This window comes from Gymnogyps californianus, chromosome 1 (assembly GCF_018139145.2).
Source record: "Gymnogyps californianus isolate 813 chromosome 1, ASM1813914v2, whole genome shotgun sequence".
Lineage (NCBI taxonomy): Eukaryota > Metazoa > Chordata > Aves > Accipitriformes > Cathartidae > Gymnogyps > Gymnogyps californianus.
Window position 1 is genome coordinate 7,470,541 of NC_059471.1, and position 15,752 is coordinate 7,486,292.

The 15,752-nt window shown below is 40.2% G+C and overlaps 1 protein-coding gene across 7 annotated transcripts in view; it reads left to right on the forward strand.

Annotated features, from left to right (window-relative positions):
* Positions 1-15,752, forward strand: part of DLG2 (discs large MAGUK scaffold protein 2) — a 1,037,179-nt gene that overhangs the window by 698,961 nt on the left and 322,466 nt on the right. The gene's annotated exons all lie outside the window — the stretch shown is intronic.

Genomic DNA, 15,752 nt, shown 5'->3' on the forward strand with positions numbered 1-15,752 from the left:
CACAGGGGATCTACATGAAAAAAGGCAGGTCACAAAATCAAAATCCGATTTTCATACATTCTTTTTAAAATTGAACATGTCTTACCATGGCTCAAGTTTTAAATTATCAACTTACACGTCTTTTCATCAATGAAATACGTTAACATGTAATTCTCTTCTCTGTTGCCTTCACCACTTCACTTTTTTTTAGCTGAATCCTTCTTTTTCTTTTTTCCTATGTGAAGTTTGCATTCCTTATTGGTATTGCAGAGCCCCAGTGTGTCTCTGAATTTGATTATATTTCTTCTTTTTCTATTTTGAAAATAATTCGGTAGGCTGTAAAAATTCTCTTATGCAGTGCAAGAAAGGAAAGGGAAGTTATGTTTTAACAGCTGAATTCTCAGGTAAAGAGAACAGAATTTAATGGAAAGAAAAAGGTACCTCTCTGGCTTGTGGTATTTGAAACTAGTGAATTTTAGGGGCCTCTTTATAGACAGCAGGGACGGACCTTTTTTTAGAAGTTTTCTTTTGTAACACAAAGGATCAGTTTCTTCCCCCTATAAGTTTCTGCGCTGTTTTCCACTAATTGAAACCACTGTTTGCGAATAACATTTAAGCAAAGTAGCATGTTATTAGGACTTTAGATACGCTGCAGTTATATAATGCCCATTGCACTAGGTATTTCATGCAATGGTACTGAACTGGTTAACAGGGCTCTCTCCCAAGAGTTCCTTTAGTACCCATCCTGCCTGAAATTACAATCACCCCAGAGCGCTGCAGCAGCAGAACAGCACCATGCAGCCAAATCCAAGTGATTATTTCATCAACGTGTTTGCACTGCTACTGCAGTAACAAATTTAAATAGCTCAGTGATAATTTATCTGGAGTAAAAAGCCTTCTGTGGTTACATACCTTAGAAATCATCAGCTCTCTATGGAGTCTAGCGTTGGTCAAGGAAAAAATATTTCACATCTGTTGCTGTACTGGACAGGTGTAATCCTCTGGAGTACTGCTGAATTCTTCATTTCTTTCAATTCCCACCGAACCTGAAAATAAGATTTTGGATGAAAAAGAAACTGACTTAAGCTATCATAAAAAAAATTAAGTTCCTTATAACCAGCAAAGATCTGATTCTAAAACTTTTAAGAAAAAGCTTGATCAACTTTTTGCTTCTGACAGCCAAAACCACTAATATATGGCGAGTGAGTCTGTTCATACACTGTCAAAACTCTTGGCTGTGGTTTGAATAAACACTTTGGACTTTCAGACTTTAGCCATACCATATTTCCTGACAGTACCTCATCATTGTTGTCACATTCCTTACTCCACTTTTACTGCAGATGTTGGAGCAGGGATTTTAAATTGATTTCCCCATGGCATGTGAGTTTTAGTATCAAACTGGCAAGATGTGTGAGTACTTTGTTGGGATGTGTTGCTTACATCATGCCATTCCGCATGTTACTCTGAATCATACCATCACGAAAAGGAAGCTTTTTTTTTCTACTTACCTATTTGCATTCTACTCAAAAGTTGCACCTAACTCTATGTTAAGTGTGTAGCCTAATGGTACTGATGCTCTGAAGCTGCCGAAGTTTCTTACTGAACTTGAACCACATGTTTTCTCCTCCTTCATTTTTTTTAACGCTACACCTTTGTTTGGAATAGCTATTCTCAATCAAACCAGAGCGGAAGGGAGGGTTTTCTACTTGTTAGTGCAAGAGCCTGGGAGGCAGGACTGCTTAGTTTTGTTCTCAACTTGCTATGCCTGATCTGTGGCAACACTTTTCTTCTTTTGTGCTAAAGTTTCCCCATTTGTAAAATGGGTATAGTGATCATTATCTTTGCCTCACGGGGGTTGTTGTGAAGCTTAAACGAGTTCATATTTGCAAAGCACTTTGAGAGCCCCAGATGAAAAGTGCTTGTAAAAATACTGAATCTGGAATTGCCTTCTGGGTTATCTGTTGTAACTGGTTTTCCTGCACAAACCTGAATATGCTTCAGACAGTGCTAGTGTCAGTTGGGAGGATTTTAACCACGGGTGAGGAACAACCGAGCAGCTGGGTGTATTCAGCAGGCAAAGCATCTCTCAGTCCCAAGGAAGCGCCCTGTCCTTCCCCAGGCTGGACTCGCCGAGGCCGGGCCGCGGCAGCTGCTCTTCCTCCGGGCTCTGGGCCTCGAAGCCCCCGCATGGCGCTGGAGCCAGCTAAACCGGAGGGCTCGAAGGGTAAGTCAGGGCTGCGAAGCCGTCCCTGCCCTCTACCACACCTACAGAGCCTGGCCTGGGGCATCTTCCCCTACCTGCAGAGCAGCCCTGCAGCTGGGAGGAGCTTTGCAGCTTCCTGGCGCCTTCATTCACCTCAGAATTTACAGGGTTTTGTTTTTCTTTCCCCTTTCTTTATCCCAACACCTTCCTCTCACAACACCCCACAGCTACCTACACCTCCTTTTTCTCATTCTTCGCCTCTCCGCTGTCCCACTTTGGCCTCTGGCTTTGAAGGGCAGACGTGAATACTTGTTCTGTGAGCAGAAGTTTTCCTTCTGGCCACCATTAGAGGCTGCTGCCTCCGCCGGCTGCCAGAGCCGCCCAGATCAAGCCGAGCTGCCGACAGACGCTGGATGCGCTGGGAGTTTCAGTGCTCGGTTGCTAGTGGGAGTAGTTTCAGAAGGAAAGCATCGTACATGGCAGTGGCAGGAGACGAGACGCAGAGACACTGAGGATAACTGGGGAGTTAGAGAACGGACGGAGGAATGGAAAAATGTGGTAAGAGCAAAGGATACCAAAGCTGAAGATCGAGCCGGATGAAAAATGCAGAGGGAGAAGAAATGCAGGGTGGGAGAAGAAACTTGATTTTGGGAGGGGGGGATAGAAAAAGGAAATAGTAGTTCCTATAGAACTCGCAAAAAAGGTTAATAAAGAAAATTTGACACAAGTTTGAGAGCCTGTTTCAGGGAAGCCTTCTGGTGCCTCTGCCAGCCCCAGCGGCTTGCCCACCCTGCTGCCCACTCTCTGCGTTCCAGCTCCCTATCCTCCTCTTTCCTGCCTACACTTAACTGTCTGCTTCCTCTGCTGTCCCATCGCTGTCATGAGCTCGCAGTCAAACATTTAAACAAAAACGTGGGCTTGTCGGGCCTACCGGCTGATCGATTGCTTGGCGGGCGTTTGGCCAGTGACTGCTGACTTCATCTGGCAGAGCTACTGGCCTGAATCACCTCACGCTTCTGTCTGTTCTGCACTATTTCAAATCTGTTGTTTTTAGTAAAGTCGTACTTGATTTCCAGTAAGTTAAGGTGGGAATCTCAGGTCTGATAAGTACAAAATGGTCTTTTATGGGTGGAGAATTGTTTTGGTTTGTCTTTTATACTGGTGTGTCTGGCAAAGGGAAGGGCTCATCCCCAAGCCAGAAGCTTTACCTTGACATACATTTGTGTATCACAGCCCCTAACCTTGCTTGAAGAGGATGTGACTTCTGGTGGGGAGAGAGGAGTCTATCTTATGCAGGGGGCATTTTAAAAGGAATAATGTGTGAAGTGAAACATCATAAACTCTACAAAATTACTACAGGTGTGGCTTACCTAGCAAAAGAGTTAATTTGCCTTGAGTTATGCTAGCCAAGCAATAACTGAAGGCTTGATGTCACAGAAAATCATTTCATTATAAATGATTTAGAACAGCTGTACCTCCAAAAGCATTATACAGCAGCAGGATAACATTCTGCTTTCAGGATGTTTGTGATGAAGAGAAAAAAAAAAAGAAAAAGCAGAGGTCCTGCTGTTGTTGTTGTACTTAGACTTGACTTTTCTAAAAGTTTATGCTTGAGTCTGTCTGTGTGCAAATTGAATGGGTGTCAGCTACTCCTCCCTCAACTCCAGGTAGCTACACCCTGTGAGATGAGCTACCATTAGCTAATAACTACTTCCCATTCTCAAAGTGTGTGTAGGGAGATGCAGCTCTTCTGGGAGGCATTAAACCAAGTGGGGTTTTGCTTCTCTCTTCACTCTGCATTGGGTTTGTCTGTGAAGCATCCTTAACCTCTCTGAATTTTATCAGACACAAAAAGAATGGTATTTTTTTGTAGCGGTGTTTTTGGCTCAGCCTTCGAGTAGGTATGTGAGAAATTTTAACTGTATGGTTTTTTTCTCTAAGATGAGGATGTAGAGAATGATATTTGGAGTTGATGTGGAATTTACCACAGTTTTTAGCTCCTGGATATTATTGACCATGTTGTATGAGGTCATCATGAGTAAATTTTAAGTAATACCAAGTCAATACCATGCAGTGAGCATTCATATACTTTAGGAAACTTCACCTTTTATATAGCTTCAAATAATAAATAAATAAGGTCAAGTTATTGATTTTGAAATTAGTATTAGTTTTGAAATTTTGGTAACAAATTCACTCCTACAGCTAAAAATTGCCTCAGATTAACTGCTTATGAGGGTTTTTTTGGAAATCAGTAACTTAAAATATAAATGTTTAGTGCATTTGGCAGTAGTAATTTTTAAAAAGTTTTCAATATATGTGGCAATTTAAATTATACAGTTTCTTTATTTGACTTGCAATTATTTAAATAAGCTATTTTTTAAGTCTCCCTTGCCCTGTGAGCATTTCTGAATGGAGTGCTGGCTGCATCACTGCATAAAAATTTGCTATCTACAAATTTCAGGTCTACAAAGACTTCAGAATACTATGCTAAAGCTGAGCAAACATTTTTTGATACAAAATGAGATCCAAATTGCTTTTCAGTGGCAAAGGGAAAAGAGTAAATCAGGGCTTCTTTCATTCACAACAGTAGTGGCAAAATCACCTTTCAGCTCACCTCTGAAGGGCAATCTGCATTCACCATCCTTCTCTCTTTGGGGAACATGAGCCCACATCTTCCAGAGGAGTAATCAGACCATTAAACTGGAGGGACTGTGAAATCAATGTGTTTTATTCTTTCCTTCCAAAGTTGTTTCACTTCCTCAAAGACAAGTAAATATTCATCGGGCCAGAGCAACCTTGCAGGGAGCATGCTGGTTTGAGAGTCAGGTAGAGGCTGTGGACCAGGGTCGCCTCTCTATGGATGTCCGGAGCACTGCTCAGCAGCAACCTTACATGCACCTGCATTAGTTTCTATTGCTGTTACAATTTCTGTAATATATTTAAAGATTTCATCAAGTCAAAGCAAGAGGCAGAATTTCTTTCTAGTCTTGTGATTGAGGATGCTTTCCTGAATAATAGGAGATTTTGACTGCAATTTAAGAAGAGCATTACATTAGACAAAGTGCAACAGCTTCAGTGATGGAAGCAGAGGTAGTTAAAGTGTTTTTCTAGGAGACGATATTAGATAAGAAGACAGCAGATTGTTGTTTTGATTTTTGTTTCCCTGACTGTCTAACATTTTATTTTATTCAATTTTATTTTAATTCAAAGCGTATTAGAATGAACTTTATTTTTGTCTTGACTGGAAAATTTATTCAGCATAAAACAATGATGTCATTTTTGTCAAGAAAAAAAATAATAAAAACAACTTCGACCTGAACTCCATTTTTTTTCAAAGTTCAGTTATAAATCTGTAGGTGTTACAGCCAAGAGGCATTCAGATAAATAGAAAGAGGGGTGGCAGTGTTTCCATCTCTGAAATTAAATTAGTGTTACCACTAGTTCAGCTATATGCCTTTGGCTTGAAGAGTTTGTCTAGCAGGGCCTTTTTTCTTATGATGAAAAATCAGTTACAAGATGTAAGAGTTTATGTCCTGTTTCCTAACTACAGGAGAGAAACAGAATGACCAGGGAGCAATGTTTGCTGTCTTTTCTAAGGAAAGGATTTGGGGACATGAAATGAAACTCATAAGCAGCAGGTTGAAATATCCATGAGGAAATATTTATTTAACTGGTAGCAGAGCCGTGGAATTCATTGACAGGGAACACTGTGGATGTTAAAAGTTTACAAAAGTTTGAAAGCAGTTAAACAAATTTGTGGAAGAATCTATCCAGGGTTATTACATGAAAAAAAAAGTATCTCTGACTCAGGAAAGTCCAGAGTCATCAGCAGCTGAAAATGTATTCTGGGTAAATATTGTGTTAACGCTTTTCCTTTACCATCTGGTAAAGGCCACTGTCGGAAAGAAACAGCAGGCTAGATGCATCCCTGGTCTGGATTATCGCTTCATATAGCTTTTGTCTTTTAGGCGAGCGAACACCTTACTCCACACATTTTGGCTCCGATCTTCCCTACAGTGTGATCATTCAGGCAATACCGGCACCAGTGTTTCCATTAGGCAAAGGACTTGGTTTCTGCCTGAGCTGCCTGGCCCTCGGTAGGGATGCAGTCGGTAAGGTTCAGCTGGGTGGCTCCGGTGCAAGCCTTGTTGATGGCCGTCTTGCCTTGCTGCCTAGTTGTGTGTCTCTGCAGCAGTCCTGCTGCCAGGGGCCAAGGTGTCTGATTTTAATCTATGGGAGAGGTTTTTGCACGACAGAGTTATGACTGTTCTTTTCTCTTTTCTATTTTTATTCCTGTTGGTAGCCATTAATGGTCCCCTCTTGAAATCAATCGCTGCATGGCAGGTTGTGCAGGAACTCAGGCTAGTGCTAAATGAGCTCAACATTGCAGAGCTGCATTAATATGGCCTTTTACCTGTGGTAATTGGCTTTAGACATATGGAAAATATTGATCGAGGTGGATTTCCGTGCTAGATGTACTCTGTCAGTGTCTGAGCTGGCTTGGATATCTCTGCATGGGATTTCACTGTGCCAGTTTGATGTAATATGAGCTGTCTTTGGGGTCAGGCTCTCTTGGATTCTAGGTATTAGCTTGGTGGGTATTTTAACTAAGAGGTGTATATAAACACTCCCAAACAAACAGACACCCTGTGAGAAAGGCACACTGCCTAAAAGCATAAAAGGATCTGTACAGTGTGGCAGAAAGGGTTAACTGAAGGACAGCCCCGGCCTTGCCCCAGGAAGTTCTCAGAACTAGGCTAGAAGGCAGAAATGATCCAAAGTATTTTAAACAACAGATAAACTGCTTTTTAGCCAAGTTTGTGCCTGGAGTGAAGTCTTACAGCTGAGTTTAAGACCTTTAAGAAAAACAAAAAGGCAAAAAAAAAAGCAAATGCTGATGTGTCCTCTATTGAAACTGTGTGAACATATTCGAGCTTCTAAATATATTTTCTTCTAACAGTCTAAAGGCTGCAGGGACTTTTCCGTTCCTAATTATATAGTGCAGTATGCTGTCTGTTTCTGACTTGCAACTTCAAAAATAGAAATTAGAGTCATAAATGAAATGTAGGGAGAGGGGTAAAGAGATGCTGTGTATGATATGGAGCTGCTCCACTAATATTTTTACTGATATTGTTACCAGTCACTTGTGTTTTAAATTCAATTACTGTTATGCAGACCCTTAAATACATTGACATTTCATTAAGATGGCTGTTGTTTTAAAAAAAAATCCATGAGTAACTAAAGCAGTAGTGAAGGACAATAAATATAAATGTCTTATGACAGTTTGGTAGCTATGCTGGTTGTGTCTCAGGTCATGTCATTAACAATACATGGAAACACACAGTCATTTCAGGCAATAACACATTCTGAAATTCAGAAGTATTTTCTGAAACCTGAATTATTCCCTGGCAATTTGGGCTCCAGTCTCCATTCTGGAAGTGAAATAAAGCTCAAAGTCCTCTGGTAGCACACCTGCAAGTCATGCTGGTGTGACCTTCAGCCCTCCTGGATGTGATCTGAAATTTTTGACTGCATTACAGTAGTCATTTTTACCTCCTAAACCATCACTGGACTCCTGGTATACAAAGGAGGAATTTCCTTTGTCCTTTTTGCTTTCTCATGCAACCTTCTGGAGGACAAGGACTAGGACTTTGTGCTAGTGGGTCCTGGATGTGGGAATCAGAAAAGTGACTGAGACACTGCACCGATCTGGAGGGACTGAGCTGGATCCACGTGCACGGGCTTTTTCTGCTGCTCCTCTGCTTCTTTTGCATTCTGCCATTTAGGCAGGAATACACTAGAGATCGACTTTCACTTGGAAAGATGGGTGGCTCTGTTCTGTGCCAAAAACTGCAAAAATTCAAAGGAGTGAACAGTGAACTGTGGCGGTAACTAACACAACTTCAGGTCACCCTCCAAAACCTCATGCCGGCAGCTGTGGGCTGAAGGCTGGTGGTATGCCAAAGGACAGACTGGGTTTCCATTATGTCGTAATAAAATCTACACATATATTTAAATCAAAAACATTTGTAAGATTTTTTTATTTCTGTCTCTGGGCTGAAAATCATTCCAGTTGCTGGTATGAATTGTGAGGCTGCAGAAGCACGGCACTAGGCTTAAACGAGCACATCCTGCTCTTCGACAAGACTTGTTAGCTCAGCCGTGCTCCAGCCTTCAGGCTCCCGGCAGCCAACACACCGAAACTGGTTTGCCAGTGCAGGTGGAGAAAGCATCCGTCTGGGTGTATTTACTTACAGGAATGCTGTGCAAGAGTTTAGTTCCCGTCTTTGCACACACACAAGCACACACACAGTGCAACCTTTGTGCATGGTGGAAGTGTTTGCCCTTCATCTCTCACTTCTGAAGACTGGTTACAAGGGTGAATGCAGCCAGGAAAAGGCAGGGAGCTGCTTTTGTTGGTTATCCATTATTTATGCTGAGTATGCCTAGAGGCTGCACTGAGGGTTAGTCCCTGCTTGAGATGAGCCAAGAAGGTGTAGACTCTCCTCTGGAAAGTTTATTTAGACCGTAAACAGGAGACAAAGGAAGTGGGACGCAGGTGGGGTTTTAATCCTCTATTTGAAGATTATGAAAAAAAAGAAGTTAAGTGACCTGCTCAAGGTTGCACAGGAAGAGTTGGGGTGGCACCAGGCCAGCACAGGAAGAGTTGGGGTGGCACCAGGCCAGCATTTTGGGGGAAAAGATTATATTTTTTTTCAATTTATTTCATTGTAATAGATTAATGCCACTTGCTAAAGAATTCAGAGGATTGAAGGATTATTTTTTTTCTCTCAGAAATGAAACATTGTGGTTTTAGTCCTTATTTACTTTCCTCAGAACCAAAGACAATTCTGCTCTTGCTAGAAGCATAGGTTAGATTTGATACTTCAAATAGTGCCTTCATGTTAAATACAGTTGGGTTACCATTTTATTGTACCAATATTTGCACATATATTTAAATCAAAATCACTCCTAGGATTTCAGATTTTTATTAAGTTCAGCTCATATTCTGCTGTGTCATTCATAAATTATCCCCCCCATCATAACTTTTATCAAGTATTATTTTCAGTCAGTAACCAATTCTATGAGATATTTGGAATTTTATTATAAAGCACATAAGTGTCAAATTTAGTGTTAGGATTGGCTGGTACCTTCATCAGACATTTTCATAAGCACTAGATCCTCTCTAGCTTCCAGAAATAGCCAGAAGTTTTCTTCTACTGCTAAATTTTATCTCTTTATTTTTAAAATAGACATAGCAGTAGTTTTATACTACTTTGCAATGTCAGAAAGGGGCCTGAGGGTATATGTGAATTTGCTACAGAAATTGGATCATGTGTCTAAAAATCATTATACCTAAGGAAACAGTATGCCCTATGGTACATACATATCATTGGCATTTACTTTTAGCTCCATATTCTGTAATTGGAAAGACAGATCTGAAGACTGCTGTAGTAAATTGGAGATCCTTTATTCTGAATTCTTAGTTGAAATTTAAAAAAAAAATAATTTATTCCTCCTGCAAATAAATTATATGGGCCAGTACCAATAACTACATTTTTTACCCCTGTACGCTGTAAATTTTACTTACTATGAGATAGGAAGGGTGCGTATAGAATTAAAAAAAAAAGTAAGGGAGAGAGAGTCAGTCTTCCCTAACTAATGGACTAGACTGATTCTCCTAGGGTCATATAATCTATTTATGTTATTATTCGCTGATCTCTTGAAGAAAGGATAATAATCAGTCCTTTCAGCTTGTCACCTATAATCTTGCGTTCCTGCTTTAAGTGCTGTGTTCTTGTAACTTCTGGAAGAAAGCAAGCGTCAACCCTTTCAGAGGGAAACTGTGGCTAAAAAGGTTAGACAAAGCAGGAGCAAAGAAACAAAGTGAACGTTCAGTGCTTCTCTCTCGTACTTTTGTTGTCTACCTGATACCTCCATACTGATAAATGGAGGTATATATCTACCTGATTGATACACTCCATAGCTTTGCACTGATTCTCCCTTAATAACAATATTTCTACCTTGATTTCTAAGCTTTGACTAAAGAATAAATAAAGTCCGTATCAATTTAAGCTTTTCTGAGAAGGCAGCTAAAAAAAAAGTTAGATTTGCGTAGAAATAATCTATGAATATAATCTTAGAATGTAATCTATAATCTTAGACATAATCTTTCTGCAATAGAAAGCATGGTAACTGTATTTGTGAGAAGCAGGGCTGTCCCGGTAATAGACTGCCAGTTACTCTGGAGGTGTCTGGATAATAACTAAGACCCGTGGATTACTGCAGCTTTTAGTGTCGTGATGTTGTCCCATGGAGCACAGATCATTCCCTTGTTCTTGAGTCCATAGTTGGTTCCAACTAGCTCCTTTGTGGAGCTGCAAGTGGGCTGCTGTGTCTTGGCAGGACCATTTGGTCTTCTGGGGCTCTTTGCTGCCATACTAGGCTGCTCTGGGTTTCTCTTCAGGGTACCATATTGCACAGAAGAAGTGAACAGAATGATCATTACCAGTTGTCGCTTACTGTATTTCTAGTAAGTGCCTAAGGATCGTACTTGTCTTGTTTACTTACAACTTGACAGAAGCAATTATCAGCTTTTCAAGGATGTCTGCGCAGTTTCTTGAAAACAGTAAACGTGAAACTCAGATGAAGGTAGTCAGGTTTAGAACAAACTTGGAATAACGCCTTAAAGAATAGTATTTTTCCTTAATCCAACCTCTTATTTGCTTTGAAGATAGCAACAACTATTAGTAAACCTCTGTGTCCCTGACCTTCCCCCTTAACAGCAAAATCTCATATTTCTTGTGTCAGTTGTAACTGTCTTGGCATAATTATAGCATGTGTTCTATATTTTATGATCCAGGGTCCTTCATATCTGAATTATACTACAAAAGTCTTGTAGAATATATCCATTTTGTTAAAGTATTCAGATGAGCCAGCATGCCATGGGAAGAGCTGCCTAACTCATTTTAACTCGGCCGTTACCTGCATGGGTGATTCTACAGACTTGAATAAATTTAAGTATATGCATAATGCTAAGTCCCTATTTGAGTATTTTGGCTAAAATAGAAATAGGATTACTTAAACCTCAAAAATTAATCAGAGACTTACATGCTGTACTGAACTGAGATATGAAGTCCCTCTTTTTCCAAGGAAACAATAGCATGAACATTGCTTTTAGGCTTATGTTCTTTTAAAATATGGTTAGAACGTATTTTAATTCTTTTTTTTTTTTTCCAGCACAGCACATGCGTTCTCCAAAATACTTCTAATCACATGTTGCTTTTCATTGAAACATGAATCAATTTAGTCAAGAACTCTGTGAACCTGTATCAGCAGCAGATGCTGGGATTATATTGTTAAATCTTAGCAATTAAAGTTCTACATCTTAAGAATAATTTTTAAGAGTTCTTTTTGTATAGAATTAGAGAAAATAGAATTTCCTCTAGTATCGTAATTGTTGCAAAAGTCATTAGCCATAGCTTAGAATACAACTTCCTTTTCTTTCTCTCTTATTAGAATTTTTTAGAATTCATTAGAAATTTTTAGATTTTTTTGCAATCTTAAAAAATAACTGTATGAATAGACCTTACTCAAAGAAGTATATGGTGTTAAGGTTTACAAGTAGAATGGTAATAATTTAAAAGTGCTGATACTGTTAAAGAAATGGTTTAATATAAAAAAAAATATTTATGGTATCTTGTTGTGGAAACTAGGAAAGTCTTCTTGGAACAATTTTCCTCCTGCCTGGATTTTTTTGTGTTGAATTACTGTAGGTATTGGTGCAAGTATAAGGATCTCGTTTGTTGGACTTGTGTATTACTATCTTGGATTATGAGGCAGATCTTCTTCTTGGCACAGGTCTGAAACTGTGCCTGAAACTAACTTCTACATATAGTGTATACCCACCTACAGGCCTTAGGAAGATTTTGAGATAAACGGGGAAAGGAATCCATGTATCAACTGGAATAAACTTTTGCCATATAGTTGTCACATTAATATCTCAATGAAGCTGGGAAAATACATTGGAGAGCTGTTTGCAAGGGCAAAATAATTTTGCCCCTAAGTGGTAAGACCATACACTTGATCATCTGAAAAAAATTTCTTAATCTGGATTCTCTGACTTTTTTGCTATTATTATTTTAGGTTTATATTGTTGCAGCATTTATAGGTCACTAAAAGAGCAGAGTTCTTACAGAGTAGGAACTGTACTGTAAAAGTTTAAATAGAAGGAAAAAGTATCCCAAGACCACTGTTACAGACTTCTGTCTTTAGATAATAACAACTATGCCAAGTATTGGCCCTGAAATCTTTTGCATAGATTTAAGGAGAAAAATATGACATGACAGTCTGTGTGTTGAGATGTTGCTTCAGCTTTCTTGTTTTATTCTCTTCTCTGAAATTGTCTTATTTTTTAATGAATAATGATTTGTTTTTATCTTCCAAGTGCTGTATGTTGCTAAATTAAAAAGGATTCTGGAGTTTCTAGATTAATAATAATAATAAAAGAATCATTTAGCCATTATGGTTAAGGTTAGAGTGATCTCACCAGCTTGTGTCATTTATTTCATTGCGCCACGGACCTGCTGTTTTAGAGGTCTGAAAATTCTCAAAGAATATTTGTAGACCTCTGAGATCATTGTGTTCTGTTGATCTAGTACTGGGTCAGCATGCCCTCCAAAAAATTGTGTTAAATTCCGCAGAACTCTATAGGCACATATATATGTGCACGCTTTTATGCATGTGCATGTATGTTCTTGACTATTGTATTTCTTTTATTTATGAAAACTAAAAACCTCATCTCTTTCTTTGTGAGGGAGACAAAAAGCCTACAGGTTCTGAAGAGCATAGCTGGATATCTAGCACTGGATGTGTTTGTCATAGCAGACGGGATAGGATAATTGTTGTCCTGCTACGTCTGCACTGATGAAGTTTGTATTTGTAGACAAACAAAATACTTTGTATGAAAGTATTTCTACCACTGGATCAGCTTTGTATTCTCTCACTCTTATACTCATCCTACACTAGCAGTATTAATCTGTGTATGTTTTATTAAAGATAGTCTTACTGTTTTAAAGAAGTAGATGACTCTAAAAGGCCAAATTTTAGACACTGAGGTGAGATTTCTGTTGGGGTGTAAATGTCCTTTTCCAAAGGGTCTTGCTTTTTCAGTAAATAGAGGTGTGTGGCTTACTGATTTTGGCAAGTTAATTCCATGTTGTTTATTGACTTTCTCCAAAAGACGTGCTTTTTCCCTTAACAGGAGGCATCACTAGAGCCTTTATGAGAGGTTTTATGTAGATAGGGTTATCTAGTAATATCAATATTTATCAATGCAGGGCACAGAGTATATGAAAACAAAATAACTGTAATCCTCCTTTTTAGTGTTTTTATAATCTTTTCCCACCTTTTCATCTTCATAACCGTCCAATGGTTAGGATCCTATAGTTTGTTCATTAAGCATGGTATAGCCAATTGTATTTCAGATGTGACAACAATAAGTCATAAATTTGACAAGAATCACAAATATAGTAATATTAATAGAGTAACAGCTTAGACATAATTACTATCTTTCTGAGTGGGAAGCACTAGTAGGATGTATTCATGATTTAAAAGATGTATTGGGTTTGCGTGGCAAGGTTTTGGTAGCAGGGGGGCTACAGGGGTGGCTTCTGTGAGAAGCTGCCAGAAGCTTCCCCTATGTTCGATGGAGCCAATGCCAGCCAGCTCCAAGACGGACCCACTGCTGGCCAAGGCTGAGCCCATCAGTGATGGTGGTAGCGCCTCTGGGATAACAGATTTAAGAAGGGGGAAAAAACTGCGCAACACCAGCAGCGGTCAGAAGAGAGGAGTGAGAAAAACAACTCTGCAGACACCAAGGTCAGTGAAGAAGGAGGGGAAGAGGTGCTCCAGGCGCTGGAGGAGAGATTCCCCTGCAGCCCGTGGTGAAGACCATGGTGAGGCAGGCTGTCCCCCTGCAGCCCATGGAGGTCCACGGTGGAGCAGATATCCACCTGCAGCCCGTGGAGGACCCCACGCCGGAGCAGGTGGATGCCTGAAGGAGGCTGTGACCCTGTGGGAAGCCTGTGCTGGAGCAGGCTCCTGGCAGGACCTGTGGCCCCATGGAGAGAGGAGCCCAGGCTGGAGCAGGTTTGCTGGCAGGGCTTGTGACCCTGTGGGGGACCCACGCTGGAGCAGTCTGTTCCTGAAGGGCTGCACCTCGTGGAAGGGACCCATGCTGGAGCAGTTCGTGAAGAACTGCAGCCCGTGGGAAGGACTCACATTGGAGAAGTTCGTGAAGGACTGTCTCCTGTGGGAGGGACCCACACTGGAGCAGGGGAAGAGTGTGAGGAGTCCTTCCCCCGAGGAGGAAGGAGCAGCAGAAACAACGTGTGATGAACTGACCGCAACCCCTGCGCCACTGGCGCGGAGGAGGTAGAGAATTCAGGAGTAAGGTTAAGTCCGGGAAGAAGGGAGGGGTGGGGGGAAGATGTTTTAAGATTTGGTTTTATTTCTCATTATCCTACTCTGATTTGATTGGCAACAAATTAAATTAATTTCCCCAAGTTGAGTCTGTTTTGCCCGTGACGGTAATTGGTGAATGATCTCTCCCTGTCCTTATTTCGACCCATGAGCCTTTCGTTTTATTTTCTCTCCCCTGTCCAGCTGAGGAGGGGAGTGACAGAGCAGCTTTGGGGGGCACCTGGCATCCAGCCAGGGTCAACCCATGACAAAAGAATAAAGCAATTTATATTAGAGCACTTATTAATTTGACAGCCAAACCACACAATTAAACATTTGGAAAATTAATACTTCTGGCATTGAAGGAAAGCAGCAAACCCAACCCTTGAGTGAAAACTGGAAACTTTGCAATAGCGTACTTCTTATCAGAAGGGAAGTACCAATTTTGTGTCCTTTCCAGTTTCTACCAGTTGTCAGATAAAGGCTGCTATCAACATTTTCCCCTGTAAATGTTCTTCCAAAAGGCTGATAACACAGAAGGTCTTTGGTTTCAAATAGTTGTAGTCTTTGTTGTTGTTTTGTTTTGTTTTTAAACAAAAACAGCAGCACAAGAATGTAACAAAAATCCATCCTAAATTCTCAGAGTTCAGATAAACTTTTGGTAAAGCTTCATTCTCCCTTCATATGCTAAGACTCCTGAGCAATACCCAGCTCAAGTGTTCTTTTGCTGTAAAGAGTAACATGTGATAGTTGATCTTTATGTGTAGAAACATAGCGGAAATGGGAATATTTTTAGCAACCCATATTTTCTTCACTGAGCGTCCTTTCAGACATGCCGAAGAACACATTCATTTGCATATGCCTTTTTCTTCTGTACCCAAAATACTCAGAGGCATCTCATAATAAATGTACTTCAGAAGAACAATAGAGTCTCAATTCATCTGGTTCTTTGGAATTTGCTCTTCTCACTTATCCTCATTTGCAAAGAAAGGATGGCCCAGTAGTTAAGTCATTAGCCTGCTGGTTTGGAGATGGATTTTAGTACTCTCAAGGTGTAGATTTCCTTTCCAACTTGGACAAATCTGTCAGATAAGGAGAATACTACTCT